This window comes from Myxocyprinus asiaticus, chromosome 6, assembly GCF_019703515.2.
Source record: "Myxocyprinus asiaticus isolate MX2 ecotype Aquarium Trade chromosome 6, UBuf_Myxa_2, whole genome shotgun sequence".
NCBI classification, from domain to species: Eukaryota; Metazoa; Chordata; class Actinopteri; order Cypriniformes; family Catostomidae; genus Myxocyprinus; species Myxocyprinus asiaticus.
The window spans coordinates 19615679-19627177 of record NC_059349.1 but is presented as its reverse complement, the minus strand read 5'-3'; the positions used below and the strand labels follow the sequence as shown (position 1 = coordinate 19627177).

The following is an 11499-nucleotide window of genomic DNA, read 5'->3' as shown; positions in this document are numbered from 1 at the left end:
TGTTTTTGTGCGAGCCAACTTGTAATTTTTTTTTATGATTTTGCCATCTCGACTTTTCGTGAGACCAGGTTAAAAATGGTAAACCTAGTCATTTTCACATGATATGTGTGAAACCCTAACCCTAACAGAAGGGAAAGTGACGTACAGTAACTGCAACATACAGTTCACATGGAGCAAACTCCAACCACAGGAATTACGTCAGAAACGCATATCTTGAAGTTAATCCACTTAAAATAGTAGTCCCACCTCTAAAAGGGTGATTTAGACACGTTTACAGGTCAAACAAGAAGGAAGAATTAATATAAGCATTTTAACAAAAATAAGAGTTGCACATTTCTGCTTTGAACGCCACCGGAGGTATGTCTAGGAATGTCTTGCCACATAGACTTCCATAATGACTTCCGAAGTGCGTTGCTGTAAACATGATTTTTGTTTGTTTTTACAAACTGAGGTACAGTTCAAAATTATTGTCTATAGTAATTGTTGGCATGCCTCAGATGCTGTTAATAGAGCTTAACGTGTTTTGAACCAGAAGCGTTCCTTTGATGTTTCATATCAAATTAGTTGATGAAATGCACTGTAGATTGGTTTATTGAGATTTTTTAAGTGGCTTTCAGGTATGCTTCAGGAAGTTCAGAAGGTGAACCATCCAGTGTGGTGTTGTGACAGTGCAGTGATCCAGGTGCTAAAAACTATGTGGTAAACATACTGCATGGGTTAGTTGCAGAGTGTTGACACTGTTGGGAGGGGATGCATGACAAGTGTCTGTTGTATTTGTCATAGATTAATCTCCCTTGATGTTGTTTGAGCTGTTTGTTTACTGGGTGCCTGTATCTGTTGTTCCTGTGCTCACAGGCTTAGCCATGAGTACACACTGGACGTGTTCTTCAACCCCGCATAATAGTGCAAGTTCACATTCATCACTCAAGCCGACAGCCACATATTATGTCAGAGAATGTGTGCGCTCAAGGCTCTTCTTATGAAAATGCATTTTTAACTATATTATTGTACTAAAGAATTTTGAACTTTTTCATGCCCAGTTGCCCATTTGATGGCTCACTTGATGTGCATGTTTTCTTTTATCAAGACATCTTGACATTTGGTGTACTTAAGCTATTTAATAGCTAATCACCCCTGTAATCAGCTATTAAAATGTATAAGGATTGTCAGTAAGAAATCTTTATAATCCAAAGATCACAAATAAAACAACACCTGAGCTGTGCCTCAGGACATTAGCTAAACGCAAACATTCTAGCTTGGAAAATACCTAGAGTGCACCTGGTGAAACCCTGTGTGGGACATGCTGTGGTGCTCCTGAAAAAGAGCTTGTAAATCATGATGGCTACATACTCTGTGATGTTATCTCTTTAAATCAAATTGCGATCTGTTGAGGCTTAAGCAGGGTTACCTGAGGAGAAAGGCTGGTCACAATTATAGATTTACTAATCAATCTCTTTGAACTTGAACATTACACTTTGTTTATGGATCCCATGTAGAATGAGTAGTGAGGCTTATTCACATTCTTCCATCCCTCACTCACTTGCATGTATTGTTGGTTTGATCTATAAATAGGGCTCAGAGGAGACTCACAGATTTTCACTTTGTGTTTTGTGAAAGCCTAAAGTGAACAAGGCCCTGTTTGCCCAGTCTTTGTGCTTCAAGTCTTGTGTTTGTAGTGGAAGGAGTGCCAAAGTTAGCGCATGTCTGTGGGAGTAGGGAACTCCACTGAAGAGTAAATGAAAGTTTGGGAGGAGAGGGTGGGCGAAAGAGTTTCGCAGAACAGGGACCAATGAGTTCTCGGTCTCAGTAGAATACTTTGTGAGACTGGTAGTCTCAGTCATTTGGGGAACTCAATCTATGCAGACATACTAACTGTCAACAGCAGCAGTGTCTGTTCTTCGAAGAACGTTTTAGTTAAACTTGTGTATGCTTGAGTTTGACTGTATGAAATGTTGTTTAAATGGTTAATAAGCATATGAAACAAATAGGTATTAAAGGAATAATCTGGGTTCAATACAAGTTAAGGTCAATCAACAGCATTCATGACATAATATTGATTACCACAAAAATTTATTTCGACATGTTCTTCCTTTTCTTTACAAAAAGCAAAAATCTCGGTTACAGTGAGGCACTTAAAATGGAAGTGAATGGGGCCCATCTATAAACGTGAAATATTCACAGTTTCAAAGGTACAGCCACAAAATGTAAATAATATGCATTAACATGATTTTAATGTGATAAAATCGCTTACTAACCTTTTTTGTATAAAGTTATAACCAGTTTTACAACTTCGTTGCCATGATGATGTAATGACAACAAACCCAAAAACCCTAAAGTTACTGTTAACTACAAATTAAACATCTTTACAGCTCAAATAATTAGTGTTGTCAAAAGTACCGGTACTTCGGTACCAAGTCGGTACTAAAATAAAAAAGATGTAATGATACCAGTGTTTCAGCAGTATGGGTAGTACCGAGCACTGACTCAGTCTGGTAGCTGAGCACAATCTGACACACGACTGCTTTAAAATGCTCACAGGCTTATTTTGAACGTGTGCTCTGTTACTCCTTTTACACTGAAATGGACAATTAATCCAAGTGACATGTCCTAGAGTGATTTATTAAACCACTGAAGGCTGCAATCTTTGCGTGGATGAGCTGGGTATTTAAATGAATGTATATACAGGTGCATCTCAATAAATTAGAATGTCGTGGAAAAGTTCATTTATTTCAGTAATTCAACTCAAATTGTGAAACTCATGTATTAAATAAATTCAATGCACACAGACTGAAGAAGTTTAAGTCTTTGGTTCTTTTAATTGTGATGATTTTGGCTCACATTTAACAAAAACCCACCAATTCACTATCTCAAAAAATTAGAATATGGTGACATGCCAATCAGCTAATCAACTCAAAACACCTGCAAAGGTATCCTGAGCCTTCAAAATGGTCTCTCAGTTTGGTTCACTAGGCTACACAATCATAGGGAAGACTGCTGATCTGACAGTTGTCCAGAAGACAATCATTGACACCCTTCACAAGGAGGGTAAGCCACAAACATTCATTGCCAAAGAAGCTGGCTGTTCACAGAGTGCTGTATCCAAGCATGTTAACAGAAAGTTGAGTGGAAGGAAAAAGTGTGGAAGAAAAAGATGCACAACCAACCGAGAGAACCGCAGCCTTATGATTGTCCAGCAAAATCGATTCAAGAATTTGGGTGAACTTCACAAGGAATGGACTGAGGCTGGGGTCAAGGCATCAAGAGCCACCACACACAGTTGTCGTATTCCTCTTGTTAAGCCACTCCTGAACCAAAGGCAACGTCAGAGGCGTCTTACCTGGGCTAAGGAGAAGAACTGGACTGTTGCCCAGTGTTCCAAAGTCCTCTTTTCAGATGAGAGCAAGTTTTGTATTTCATTTGGAAACCAAGGTCCTAGAGTCTGGAGGAAGGGTGGAGAAGCTCATAGCCCAAGTTGCTTGAAGTCCAGTGTTAAGTTTCCACAGTCTGTGATGATTTGGGGTGCAATGTCATCTGCTGGTGTTGGTCCATTGTGTTTTTTGAAAACCAAAGTCACTGCACCCGTTTACCAAGAAATTTTGGAGCACTTCATGCTTCCTTCTACTGACCAGCTTTTTAAAGATGCTGATTTCATTTTCCAGCAGGATTTGGCACCTGCCCACACTGCCAAAAGCACCAAAAGTTGGTTAAATGACCATGGTGTTGGTGTGCTTGACTGGCCAGCAAACTCACCAGACCAGAACCCCATAGAGAATCTATGGGGTATTGTCAAGAGGAAAATGAGAGACAAGAGACCAAAAAATGCAGATGAGCTGAAGGCCACTGTCAAAGAAACCTGGGCTTCCATACCACCTCAGCAGTGCCACAAACTGATCACCTCCATGCCACGCCGAATTGAGGCAGTAATTAAAGCAAAATGAGCCCCTACCAAGTATTGAGTACATATACGGTAAATTAACATACTTTCCAGAAGGCCAACAATTCACTAAAAATGTTTTTTTTATTGGTCTTATGATGTATTCTAATTTTTTGAGATAGTGAATTGGTGGGTTTTTGTTAAATGTGAGCCAAAATCATCACAATTAAAAGAACCAAAGACTTAAACTACTTCAGTCTGTGTGCATTGAATTTATTTAATACACAAGTTTCACAATTTGAGTTGAATTACTGAAATAAATGAACTTTTCCACGACATTCTAATTTATTGAGATGCACCTGTAAATCTGACCAGTCGTATTCTGGAAACTCCACAGACACTGAAAATCATTCACTACACCTTGTATCAGATGACATAGCAGAGCACTAATCCACTGGGAACCACACGGCACGTGTAAACTACATATTTATATAAGTAAATCACTTTAATCTCAACTCAAACGTAATATATATAGCATTTAGAACAACGGAGTTGACCAAAGTGCTTCACAGTAAAATAATTTAATACATAACATTTAAAAATGACCAAATACACAAACACCAGTAATCTAAAACACAAAATACAAACACTCCAAAACTGTGTCCAACATTCCATTTGTCAGACTCAAAGGCCAGTGTAAACCGATGAGATTTCAGACATGACTTAAAAGTCTTACTGCCAAACCAAGCAACTTCTTATTAGTCAATAATGTGAATTAGTGATGTCCGATTCTTGAATGAATCATTCTTTTGAGCCGCTTCTCAGCAGTTAACCGGTTGAGCCGGTTCACAACATAGAAATGAATCGACCGGGTTGATGAAGCAAGACACACAGCTGAAGTAAATGTACAGGCTATGCAGCACTTCGAACTGTCCGACTGAAAAAGAACTGAATGAGCCGGTCCCACTGACTGTCGAAGTTTGCTGAGGATTACAGAGGACTTGCTGTGTGTTGAGATGTTAATGGCAGTAGCCGGTCCGCGAACTGTCAAAGTTTGCTGAGGATTACGGAGGAGTCTGATGAGTGAGCTACTGATCCTATGAGCATGTGTGTGCCGAGGACATGAACGAGCCTGGGGCAAACTGTAATTAATGGCAACCAAAAGGTACTGGAAATATTCATATGACTAGTTTTATTAAATAACATTTGAGACATGTAGAACATATCCACATTTGTGCACAGTGTCTGTATTGGGTGGTTTAGGTGCAAAACTTTAATATAGGAAATTTATCCAAGATGTTATCAATATCAGTTGTATTCGACATGCAGGATCACAGAATGAAACGATGACAATGAACGCCATTATTATTATAACTTAATTGAATAAAAGGTAATAATCATCAATGTGCATTTGTAACTGGTTCTGCTTGACCCGCTTCGAGCGGGATTCAAACCGGCGTCTCCAGCATGGGAAGCAAGCGCTAACAAGGAGGCTAAAGGCTGCAGCCTCTAGCGCACCTCTTGAGGCCAGGGGTGTGAGGTTTACACACTGCACAGCTACTTACCAGCTGGCTACCATTACACTCACCCCCCTAAACCTCACTCCCCTCCAGGTCATGGCACCACTGTACCCGTTCCTGCTCAGCCCACTTCGAGCGGGATTCGAACCAGCATCTCCGGCATGGGAGGCGGGCGCGCTAACAAGGAGTCTAAAGGCTTAGACTCCTTAGACGCCTCTAGCGTCAGTCGCTAGTGTGCCACTTGAGGAAAGGGGAGTGAGGTTTACACGCTGCACAGCTACTTACCAGCTGGCTACCATTACACTCACCCCTCTAAACCTCACTCCCCTCCAGGTCATGGTACCACTGTACCCGGTCCTGCTTGACCCACTCCGAGCGGGATTCGAACCAGCATGGGAGGCATGGGAGGCGGGCGCGCTAACAAGGAGGCTAAAGGCTTAGACTCCTTAGACGCCTCTAGTGTCAGTCGCTAGTGTGCCACTTGAGGCCAGGGGAGTGAGGTTTACACACTGCATAGCTACTTACCAGCTGGCTACCTACAGACATATCGCTTTATTTAAATGTTTGAGAGTGAAAACTCAGGGATGTTAAAATTAGGTGCTAGAGACATCATTGCACAATGATGTAAAAAAAAAAAACAAACAAAAAAAAACAACAACTCTGAATCGGGTTTTGAACCGGTTCTTGGAAACGAACTGTCCGAAAGAAGCGGTTCACGGAAATGAATCGGACTTCCCATCACTACTAAGGAATAGCATCAAAGTTAACCAAACTTGAACCTCACTCAAAAATTCCATCAGGCGAAATTCCTGATCGGGGATTCCCTCGCCCGCGAAATTTAGATTTAACCGAGCCTTTATCAAACCTTCAAATGTAGCAGTTTATTTTAAATGTTTCAAAGAATAATAATAATTATAAAAATGAGAAAATACAATAAAACATTTCAATTTAAATTAAACATTTAAAATAAAAACCTGTGTTTACAGAAAGCGGATCAAATTAGGCATTGGACTTATTTTGATTTAGTTTTACCATATGCTTTTTTTTTTTTTTTTTTTTTTTAACCTGAGTCAGTATATTTTGTTTGTCATGGCGTGTTTGCGTTATTATTGTGACTACGTTTTGGTTGTTAATCTAATCTCATATTTGTCGAGAATGACTTTCCAGCGATTATTCTTTGTTTTACGGTAAACTGTTAAAAGTCACGTTCATAAATGGCATAATTGGGGTGAGATAAAAAAAAACATGGGTTTAAAAAAAGAAAGCTTTTCGGATAATTTCTGACACACTGGTCACAGACGCGGAACAAGTGAAAATGTCGAAGTGCAGATGTAGCCTATGAAAGCAGAATGGATCTGTCCAGAAGAAGAGAAGTCTACTCGCATCACACATCCACTCCGAGTTTCTCTAAACGGGAGCATGAGTACAACACCAAATATTTAACAATTGTGATTAAAAATCCCACTGAGGCTATATTTTCAGACGGAACAAAAGCACCGTTTGGAGTGGTTTTTATTGTCATTATTATAATTCTTCAATGGGAAACGGTCGTTTAATTTGTCCACTTTTCCTCTTTACGGTAAGTCAACAAAGTCGGAGAGTAATTTTGGAGGGCAACTTGTTTGGAAAGTCCTTACATTGGCTGGGCAAATGGAAAGTTAGTGTTGAATCAAGTATTTCAATTTTTTCTGTTATTACAGTATTGCTGTGAATCGATATTTAAACTGTTTGGCTTAACGAAACCAGTATCTCTTTACGTTTTAAATGCTGTATGTGTGTGTGTGTGGTTTTAAAACTGTAATGATCCGTGTAGCCTAATATTCATAATTATCGCTGCTATTATTACTATTATTATTTTCATAATTATCATTATTATTACTACCTCAGATGCGAAACCGGTCATGGTTTTTGACTTTGATTTTCATTCCTCAGGATAATCTAACGAGGTGCGCGCAAGAAGAGAGAGAGAGGCTTGGCCACAGAGGGAGGCGCCTCTCTTTCTTCCTCGCCTTTGAAGAGTGTTTTCTCACTTTCAGAAGAGGACATACGCGTGAGAAAGTCAATTGCTCGAGAATTATGCTGTCTTAAAGAAGCGCGTGTGGATTTTACCCGCCAAGACACGCTCAGCTGCCTACGAGAAGCGCGAGGCGGTGAGGATTTGGCACCTACCTGGGAACGCACGGTAAGGCTTATAACTTCAACTTCATGTCATGAACATATTAAAATATCGTCAGCTGAGTTCGAATTTTTAGAGTTCTGGAATATCAAAGGCTTTTGTTTCAGAGCTCTATAATGTCCCCCCTCAGGCAATACACATTAGACAGTTGGTGTGTAATTGAAATTTTACAAGGCTGGTGCCTTCATGTGTGGTCTGTGGAGACAGTGTAACATACCTGTCATTCTGTTCTCACAACAAAGATTATTCTCCAAAATAAATAGTTTAGTTTATCTATTCGTTGTTAAGAGTGGAAAGAGGGATCAATTATTGTTAAATGGACATGGCGAAATGGGATGTTCTTACCAACCCCATTATACCTTGAATAATGAGTATGTATAAGTTGTATAAAATGGTTCTGGTTGAAGTGAAAGTTGTCTCCACTTTAAAGCTGTTTTGAGTATTAACTTTGTTTATTTAAATGTATTTTTTTTCTTCAAGAAAAACACACAGTTGCCTGAGCACAGACACTCAAATTGGGTTAATATTTTAGTTTTTCCTAAAATTAATGAGAATATAATTTGTCTAAAAAAGACCTTACAAATGTAAACATTTCCGTGTTGATGTTGCTGTTGATTTTAGCACATAGACACATTGTTTAACTGTTGTTTATAATGTATGTTATTTCTTGGTTAACATGTCAGAAAAAATTGAAGTCCAGAAAAACACTTGTTCCACATGTGAGTTGAGGGATGAACTCACAAACTTTATTCAAATTATTACAAATTTCAGATTCCACTGAGGGCTTCGATTTCAGTTCTATTTGCCCTGATTTCCATGTTGTTTTATAAGGATTTGCATTCTGGACGCTTTGCTTTCATATAAGCCCCTAGAGTCTTATTGGACTATCACAGCTATCATCACCTACCTCAATTACGCGTCCATGTGTGTTTTTACATGCTCACATGTTTTTTTTTTTGTTGTTATTTTTCCTTCAGTTTGCTTTACTATAACATAGGCAGGCAAAAGAGCAACATACTTTTTCTATTCTCATGGACAATACTAAGGGTGACTCTTTTTTTAAGAATTTATCTTTTTATGCGAACAGGTCACTCTTGTGTTAGATGACCTGGCTTTTTACCTCGCAGGGCTTTACTTCTACATGTCATACTATGATCTCTCAAACCTCCGACGTGGATGTAGATGTGGCTCTTTCAGCCTTCTGTTATCACGTGCACATTCTCAGGTCACAGAGCAACACAGAGTGAAGGACAGGGCTTAAATGATGAAGATACTACTGGTCTCCTGAACATGATCAAACCAATCAAAAGGGAAAAGGACAGTAAAGGCATTGGCCCATTTGTGAAGAAAAGAGCTGAGATATCTCACAGTGTCCTACAACTTCATCAAAGGGTCCACTTCCCTTGGCCTAAGCTCCATTCTCTCTAAGGGTCAGTGCAACTATCTGTATTCCATCTGAAAGGACCTCTGTGTCAGTTTCTTAAAAATGCATGGTGCCAACAGGTCTGCTGTACTACACTGCACTGGACTGTTATCGATCTGATAATTGCTGTTGCAAAATATCAACACAACTGATTTTTTAATGCTGCCTCATGGCCAGGTCTAAGGGGGGGCTAGGGGGGCATTGTCCCCTTTGATTGTCCTTAAGAGCTTGTTAATTGGCCTTGATTGTGGCAGTGAAAACAGCAGATCTTGTGATTGTTTAAATCTTGACCCAAAGTCTCTGATCATCAGACTATTGCTTATTCAATAAAACGGAATTTATAATGCATTCAAAAAAAAAAAATTTGTTTTTCTTTTTTACCAAGACTGACCCATGGTTGCATGTACTTGGCGTTCACTTAATTGTTGGTGTTAGTTGTTTTGCAGATTAAATCCATGTACACTCAAGAGCATTCCTAATTTGCAAGAGGTTCATGACACTGATGAAGGATATTACCTTTTTCTCTTTATCAGAACATCTCTTACCAAATTTTGATAGCAAAGAATGTTAAGTGGACTTATTGTACACCCATGTTTGTTGCTGGAAGCAGTCTTTAATACAATAAGCTGTATTCTCCCGAAATTGCCAGGTCAGATACATTAATCATGGTGGCGTCGGTGCCTTTGAAAGAGCGGGCCAGGTCATTACTTGAAGCCTGTCTGGGGCTGAACTGGGCGACATGGAAACGCTTTGAAAGTTGTTAGTTCATCCAGACACACTAATGGCTGGTTTTCCCCCCTCCCTGAGCTTAATTTGAACAAATGAGACGTGAGCTACAGTATAAAGGCCTGTGAGGATGGGCTGGTCTCTATGCCAGAGTCCTTCCCCGGTTGAAATAATTACCTGAGGATTCATTTAGAAATTGGGAAGATATAAAAACAACCTGATCACACTAAAAATTGACATGTTGCTACCGAAAGTTCATGTACACTGAAATCGACCCCCATTCAGCTGAATCTCCCTTTAGACATTTTTGCATAAATTCAAGCGTGAACACCTTTCACACTTGTGCTACTTAGAAACAGGTTCTGGTGTCATGGAAACCATGAAATAATCACATTCACATAGATAATGGTGAGTGTGATTTAGCAGTTACATTTTCACTTTTAAACTAAATTTGTACTCCACTGGTGATTAGGTTTAAGGTTGGGGTTTGGGTTAGGGGGTACAGTTAATTAAATATGCATTCCTAACCCTTTCCCCAAACTTAACTGTGAGTGGAAGTGATGCAACACTTCCAGCTTCGTCCACTGGAGGGCAGTGATTCGGACTGATTCAGCAGCAAAACTTTCTAATTCACAGTTTGATCAGTCTGTTGAAAGTGAGATTTACTTGATGCTTTGCCCCTGTGAAAGGTTAATACTAGACTTCTTAAGTACTGAGTGCATGAGGTAGCCGAAGACTACTTGGTTTTGGTATAAATACGATTTCAATGATAAAGCTTTTCTGTTTTCAGCCACCAACTCTTATCTCAAGGATAACTTTTCTGGCTTCCTTTTATAGAGTATTTGGTTGCTTAGTGCATCTCCGTCTTTCTCTTTCTCTCTTTAGAGGTCGCTGTGACTGTTCAGACTAAGTCTCTAGAGTGAAATACTATCTTAACCCTCTCTTCCCTAATTTATTCCCATTTAAGGACATGTTCATCCAAGTGTTTTTTCTCTGTCGTTCCCTTTTAAAATGTATTTAATCTGGCTGTTTTCAGTTATCAAAGCAAAAGGCAAGACACTTTAATGAAGAGGAGAGAAGGTAAAGCTGTTTGTCCAATAATGGAATTCAGAAAGGAAAGGACATTAGCTACAGAATCTGAATTGCTCAACAAAGAGTTTAGCTGGCACATGACTCCTGAATAAAGACAATCCGCTATAAAGTATATAGTCTAATAATTGTACATGGATAAATTAGTGCCACTGTTAGCTGTCTGCTTTTACCTTCTTTAAAGTTGCCTAATGTTGACCCTTTTTAAACTTGTCCCTTGTATTTTCACAAAAATCAGGCTTTTGGCAATATTTGCCTGGCAAATTGTAGTGATTTTTCTTTAGATAAAGAGAAACATGAATAACATTTTTAGGGAATATGTAAGGGGAATGGAGTGAGAGTGAATGAGGAAGACACTAATTATTTAAAACTGATCATCAATGATGAAAACACACTGATCATCATCGAGAAAGACATTTTTTATTTCTGATCATCAATGAGGAGGACAGACATCATGAGTGAGGAAAATCGACAGTATATAGTACTAATCTTCTATGAGGAAATTTACCAATCAATACAACCAAACATTATGAAGATAGATTATTTATTATTACTGATTATTAATGAGGAAGACAGATATTATTATTGATTATCACCCCAAAGTGGTTACGCACTCTTAGTCAGTCTTATTAATGTTTACTATCACACACATTCCTCTCATTTCTTTTGTTCATTAGATAGAGCAAAGTAG

The 11499-nt window shown here is 39.0% G+C and overlaps 1 protein-coding gene across 1 annotated transcript in view; it reads left to right on the top strand.

Moving 5' to 3' along the window:
• Positions 1-6510: 6510 nt before the first annotated feature.
• LOC127442447 (artemin-like) overlaps positions 6511-11499 on the top strand; it is a 29548-nt gene continuing 24559 nt past the window's right edge. The window contains exon 1 of the mRNA XM_051700499.1: positions 6511-7576. The gene's annotated coding sequence lies outside the window, so the exon portion shown is untranslated. The remainder of the gene's footprint in view (positions 7577-11499) is intronic.